Genomic DNA, 7,500 nt, shown 5'->3' with positions numbered 1-7,500 from the left:
GGCAAGTAAATGCAATAGCGTTTATATGAGGTCGAGATAAGTAAGTGCAAATAAGACAGTGTGAAAAGAGGACTGCGTCAGTTTGGGCGCGAGAGAGTGGAAAAGTTCGGTGGAGACTGAGGCAAGAGCAACAGGAGAAGGAAATAAAGAGAAGAGTGAGGCGGAGGGAAAGAGAGGGAGAGGGTGGGAGGGCCTAGGGATGAGGGCGGGTCTGCGGTGATCAATACAGGCCACGCGAGGTAGACAACAGCTCCGCCCCCTCCCTCCTCCCCTCCTTCCATTCCCCCGTCCTTCCTTCCTTCCCTCTTCCTACTAACCCCCCTTTCCCTTCTACTCGTACCTCCTCCCTTCCCCTCACCCACTCCCCTCTCCTACCTCTCTTCTCCCTTCCCCCTCCATCCTCGCCTGCCTCCCCTCTCCCCTCCCTCCTCCCACTCCCCTGCTCTCCATCCGTCCTCCCGTCCCTCTCTCCACCAACACTTCCCCCCACCCCAACTCCTCCCCACTGTTTTTAATATCCCCAGTGAGAATTTCCCTACTATTATTATTCTCCTAGACGAAAATCCCGCCTTGACCTCTTGCCTTGTCTAGGAAACCAGGATGTCTGAAGCAGCTGGAAAGGAGGCGCAGAAGACTAGGGCGCGCACTGGGAACCAAGTCAAGATCCGCGCCTTCAGTCACATGCAAATCACTGCCTGGCCGCGGCACAGAAATCGTGCTTGTATCGCAGGCTGTGAGGAAACGCGGATTTCAGCGCATAGCGGGAGGAAAACACTCGCCACACGATTCCACCGCATGTAATGGAAAACTCGATTCCAATGAGTTTTGTTGCTTAAGCATTGCATGTTCACTGATCCAACCACGCTTTCTTATTCTTTACTATGGTAGTTGCACAACATGCAGATGAAAATGAACAAGCAGCAAGTTCAAGCTTAACTTTCCGCATATGCTAATAATCGCCATATTAACAAGATAAGGAACTAAAAGCACCAAAATTTTCCCTCCTCAACACTGAACGGCCGTGCGGATAAACTTGTTAAATACAAACAACAGTCTCGCACGGTGCAGTAAAGATTAATTTGATACGAAGTGGTGAGGGTAACGATCTTATTAAATAAAGCATTAATGATAATGGCTTTAGCATAAATGATAACACATAAACGATATCAACTAATGATAAGAATACCGTTCGTTACTCCCAAAAAGAGGAAGGAAAAATAAACAAAATGTTTCCCAAGTCATAGCACCTTCCCCAATGAAAAGGGAGGTGGAGAAAGTGTATTTGCACGCGTCATGCAGACACCCAATATTACATCATGCACCCCAGCGGCCGGCCGACTCTCAGCATGACTCGGCACCTCCTCCTGGAAGCTCAATCGAAGCATCGCTGCATTGCCGAGGGAGAGCTTCGTGGAGTTAGTGAGCTTCATGCCAACATATCCAAGGAACTGATATTAATAATAATAATAATAATGATAATCCAAACAAAGAAAACAGGAACAACCAGTTAACTCATATTTTTAGCACGCGAAAAAGAAAAAACTTAAATCAACAACACCGACAAGAACGCCACCTATTCGGAAAATTGTTTACGAATTAGAAACAAAAGATTAAGCCCAGATAACAGGATACTGCGTTATAATTAACCGCTAAAACTTGATTACTTGTTTATTCGATTTATCCCCCCGCGATTTGAAAGTCCAAGTAGTGTGTGTATGTGTATATGTGTATGTATATATATATATATATATATATATATATCTGTGTGTGTTGTGTGTGTGTGTGTGTGTGTGTGTGTGTGTGTGTGTGTGTGTGTGTGTGTGTGAGTGTGTGTGTGTGTGTGTATGTATGTATATTTATGTATATATATGTGTATATATATATATATGTGTGTGTGTGTGTGTGTGTGTGTTTATGTATGTATATATGTGTATATATATATATATATATATATATATATATATATAGAGAGAGAGAGAGAGAGAGAGAGAGAGAGAGAGAGAGAGAGAGAGAGAGGAGAGAGAGAGAGAGACAAAGACAGACAGACAGACCGAATCAAAAATATACTCACACTGAAAAGAAAGCATAACAGATTCAAATTCAACCTAAATATAGCAACGAAATCCGGGCGAAGTCATACTACCACGAACAACAGCGCAGTCGGCTAAGCTCTCGAACTGTCCGTCGGTCCGCCTATGTGATCCAGCCAGAATAAACGCAGCTCAATGGAGGTTTGATACCCCGTGTAAAAGCTTCGTGCAAAGCGTAGATCGGGGCTAGGGTATTACTGGCCCCGTTTCAAGACGAGGCGTACACACACACAGACGTCATGGGTAGCGGTGTTTGGACCCACAGTAAAAGTAAGCTGCCGTTTACCCACATAACTGCCGGGCTAAACATACAGACGAGGAAGTTGTAAGGCTCGGTCACTGGGACACACTTTTTAAGGTGCTCTAGTTAGTCTTTATCAGTGGCAAAGTTTTTTGGTTTTTCTTTCAGGAATTTAACTTTGGGAAACTTCTTTGGGCATGAAAGGGATTTTTTTTTATTTCTATTTTTATTTTCTTTGGAAAGGGTGATTGGATAACTTTTGGTCGCGTCTGTTTATATTCTCTTTAAGTGGAGAAATAACGTAAGTGAAACCGGTAAATAAATTAGCACTGTGGAAGGATAATTATGTTAGAATTTCCGCATTGCTGGCCTTGCTAATGAGTAGTCACTTCTCAAAATCAGCAGAGTCACTGGTGCGAACATTTATAAATGACGAAGAACAGGCAGACACACAAATATTGAAGCGAAAAACACACGATGTGTATCAAAAAAAAAAAAAAAAAAAAAAAAAAAAAAAAAAAAAAAGTTTACCGCACATCAAAAGCTCGTACGCAACAATACCAGATTTACCACAGATGTTACATCAGACAGTATGTTTATACTTTTACCTGAACCTTGAAAAAAAATAAAAAATAAAAAAAGACTGCATTTCATTGGAAAACGAATAACTAGTTTTGTTGTACCGTTTCCTTTGAGAAAAAGGAGAGAAAAAAAAAAGTGTTCCGCCATTTTGTCCTTGCGAAAATATGCATACTCATCTCTTGCATTTCCCTATTCCCTGTTTCCTGATATATTATTTAGTTTGCAATCAGACATTTCTAATTTTTCGCGAAGATTATCATTTTCCCCTCGAGCATCGCAAAATAAAAGTGAAAGTAATTTATGCCAGTGTATGCGAGAGATGGCATATATAAATATTTCAAGATCTACCTGATTTGTTTCAGTATCTTATATTCTGCCTGTATTCTAGGTATTTAATAATGATTTAAACAAATCTTAGAAGTCTTATACAGATCTGTAAAAAGGAAAACAATCATGGGTGAAGACGCTGGTTCTTTTATACAGCACTTCCCTCTTAATCTCTCCCGGGGGAATTTGGTCGCGGGTCCCGGATGTCAGTCGTGGACGAGACGTCAAAATAGTGATATTGTTTTCTAATAGATGTGCGCTTGGGATTTTTCTTTTTGTTCCTTCGTTTGTGACGGTTATTTCTTTATGAGGTTAAGTATATGTATCCATATTTTTTCTCTCTAATTTCGAAAAGATACTTTAGCATATATTCGTACTTTAGCATATATTCGTATTTTTTGTTTGTAATTTCTAAATTCCAGGAATAATAGTGTTAAGATTTTTTTTCCTGAGCTCATATTCTAAGTGCAATATTACATTTCCTAATATACGATCCTAATATATATATACACATTTTTTTTTTTTTTAATGGAACAGCGACATAACAAAAATAGTTTGTTATGACTCCTTTGTTCCCGAGCTTAACAAACTCTGGAAAGCAGCTCTGTCGATCGCATTGATAACCTTGATAATTTAGCCAATAAGACCATCAAAACTCCTATCTGCGCTTCGTTGCAACACTCGAGTGCATCATAACAAGGTAGTGAGGGTAGTGACGACACCTGCATCACGTGACGTTCAGAAGTGCCCCTCTATCGTGCCCACATGGCCCACAGGATGGCATCTATCACCACATTACCCCCTGACCGACATTGCTTAACCTGCAGGATGGAACCAAACGCAGAATGACCCAGAAGCACCGTGCAGCACCAGAAGCACCGTGCAGCACCAGAAGCACCGTGCAGCACCAGAAGCACCGTGCAGAACCTCCGTGATGTTTCGTCACAGCATCACGAACGGAGGTGCGTGTTGTGTCGTCATCGCAAGCAGGGAGGTTTCATGCAGAGCGTGGCGTGGCGCTTCATGGCGTGGCGCTCGCATGACCACTACCTGTGCGTGGCAGCCGTTGACCTTGCCTGCGATGGGGCTTGATGATTGACCTTATGCGGCAAGATGGCGCTGGTTCTCCCAGAGGCGTCGGGCATGTGGCGGACGACCTTGGCGGCGTTCAGTGGCCATGTGAGACCTTGAATTGTTGGGACTGCTTGCCTTCTTCGTTTATTCTGGTCTTGGTAAGGAGCCATTCGAGATCACCGCTGTCTCGTCTCCTTTTCCCTCCTTTCTCTCCTCTCACTTTCTCACACATTCCTCCTCCTCCCCCTCCCTTCCTCCCCCCCAGGACCCCAAAGAAGGCCTACTCTGTCGCCGAAAGCAGTTTCATAATGGGCACGGCTTCTAAGTTTAGTTAAAACTGGTTATTACCGGATTTATAGAGAGTAGGATAGGGGGTGCGGCGGGTCGGAAGGTCGGACGTGACGCGAGGAACAATGAGAGAGGGAACCGCCGGTCAGCACGTGTGCACATTTCCTCTGGCCTGTGCTTATCCCTCGCGGCTCGATCGATCACGAATTTTATGACTGGTTTTTCTTTTGGTTTCTTATCATTATTGCCTAATTACTGTTATTATTATGATTATTATTATCATTATTAATAATAATTATTGTTATAATTATTCTTATTGTTATTATTATCATTATTATTATTATGATTATTATTGTTGTTGTTATTATTATTATTATTATTATATTTATTATTGCCATTATCATTTATTATTATTATTATTATCATTATTATCATTATTATTATCAATATTATATTTATTATTACCATTATCATTTATATTATTATTTTGATATTTCAATTAATTTTACTTCATCATTTCCACGAGACATGATTTTTACACCGTATATCCCGTGCGCCTCCCATATATTTTTTCCAATAAAGCCACAATTGTTATTTTGTTTGTTTTCTTAGTATTTCCATGTTGAATTCCTTTTTTTCATTTCATCATTTCATAATATTATTTCATTACATTATTTCACTTCATTCTTTTATTCATTATGACAATATTCTCACAAAATTTGTCTCTTTTTTCCCCCGTTATTTCGATTAAACTTACTGTGTGTCTCTTGCGGCCTTACTGCTTTGCACCTCATTCGTTAATTTGTTTTACTAAAGACATTTTTCTACACTTCCTCTTCCCGTTTATCGTTCTCATCTCTATATCGTCTTTATTCTCCTTTTCTTATTATTATTTTGTGTGTGTGTGTGTGTGTGTGTGTGTGTGTGCGTGTGTGTGCGTGTTTAATACAATCAGTGTAGTGTAGTATTATAGCATGATAAGGAAATCAATCAATAACCTGACTAGACACGCATTATCGATGTCATGCGCTCGTGAAATCGATGTCACACCTTCGCATGTATTCTCAGTCAAAGGTACTGCCAGTAACCTGCTTTAAGGCGAACATAAAAAAAAAAAAAATGTCTGCGTCTAAAATCACTCCTGCATTTTTTTTTTTTTTTCATTTCATTACTTGCAAATGTGTTATTATGAGTTACGGCCAGATGTTTACAATTTTATCCTGTTTCATTACATAAAAAATGTATGGATAAGAGTGAATTCGAAGTTCTGTCTTCATCAGAAATACATTCTTTCTTATTCAAATCTTTTTCTACATTCATTATAATAAGTTTAATTCATCAGTTTAATTGTATCTCTCATCAAATGCGACTTCATAAACATTGGCATGGGTATGCTTGCCTAGCGATATGTCTGTATGTTCGCGTGTTACTCCATTGCATGACGTAGGAACAGGCAAGGTCCTCAAGCGTTGAACTTTCACCAGACATAATTGACAGAACAGTTATCTGGATGTCTAGTTTGCGATCTCTACGCCCTAATGACAGGTGTGTGGGCGCGTGTCCATACTTGCGTTTACTGTGAGATTTTTGTAAGATAGTGTATGAAAAGTGAGTTTCCTATATCCCTTACGAGGTATATTTTCCTTACTGTACGTGTTGTAGATTTTTCTGTATAGATCTAATGTTGAATGTCGGGAAATGCCTTCGATAACAAATCTTACAGGGTAATTTATTCACATGTGGCATTCCAAAACTTATATGTATATTTCTTTGTTAATATCTAATAAGTAATCTATTCCCTAAAAGTAATGCATTGCCTGCATCTGTATCGCACACCAACGAACAACTGAGAATAAAATAGCTTAATAACGGCGCAGGAATCCACGTACACATGAAAAAAATAAAGTCAAATAGCACATTCAAGTTTACAATAACACCTGAAAGCGTTCTCTGCATCCACAACAAGGAAGCAGGTCACAAATCAACAGTAAATGACGATAACATGGCCAATTTCCTGTACCCCGAACGTCAGCAAACAAAATGCTGACGGCGTGGTTACATCGAGATCATTATTAGGTTCTGTGCGTGTGTGTGTGTGTTTTGTGTGTGTGTTTTGTGTGTGTGTGTGTGTGTGTGTGTGTGTGTGTGTGTGTGTGTGTGTGTGTGTGTGTGTGTGTGAGAGAGAGAGAGAGAGAGAGCGTACATGTGTGCGTGTATGTGTGTGTATTTTGCGTGTGTGTGTGTGTGTGTCTGTCTATGAGTGTATCTTTGTGTGCACGTGTATACCTTCATCATAAATCATTCCCTCAAGAAATTCCTAACTCCGAACATCTCGGTGCATAAAGGAAGAAAGAAAAACATATAGGCTCCATGATTTTTTCCCCTCACATGAACGTCACTGGAAAACCTGTCTGATGCAAGTCAACTTTTTACTCTTCTGGCAAATGCCTTTAAAGGAAAACAGTTCACTTTCTTTGCTTATTCATCGTGTAATGTTTCTTGAGCATGCCTCTGAGGCAGAAGGAACTGTTGCAAAACCTTCGTGTTTTATCTTTTATGCAGCTGAACATTTCACAATGTCGCCAAAACCTAATATAAAAAAAGGAAAATAAAGATTGAAGAACATATACATGTTTTATTTCTTTCTTTCTTTTAGATACATATTCGGACGAGTAGGTATCTAAATAATTACATTTTCGTGTCAAGTATTCACTCACTTGGAGTTTCGTCTTCTCCCAAATTAGGAAACTCGATGGAAGAAAATTTGTTCTCATCTTCACCTTCCGTTTGTCTCGTCTCGTGTTCTTTTTTGTTATTCTTACCTGACTTTTTGTTCTCTTTCATATAGTCTCTCTCCCACTTTTTATCTCACTCTCCCTTTCACTTTGTCTTTCTCTC

General features: G+C 40.0%; 1 protein-coding gene across 1 annotated transcript in view; it reads left to right on the top strand.

Annotated features, from left to right (window-relative positions):
• Positions 1-7,500, top strand: part of LOC125034507 (sodium- and chloride-dependent glycine transporter 1-like) — a 63,992-nt gene that overhangs the window by 23,955 nt on the left and 32,537 nt on the right. The window lies entirely within an intron of this gene.

Source organism: Penaeus chinensis, chromosome 18 (assembly GCF_019202785.1).
Source record: "Penaeus chinensis breed Huanghai No. 1 chromosome 18, ASM1920278v2, whole genome shotgun sequence".
Taxonomy (NCBI): domain Eukaryota; kingdom Metazoa; phylum Arthropoda; class Malacostraca; order Decapoda; family Penaeidae; genus Penaeus; species Penaeus chinensis.
Note: the sequence above shows the minus strand (reverse complement) of the source record. Positions and strands in the feature narration are given on the sequence as shown.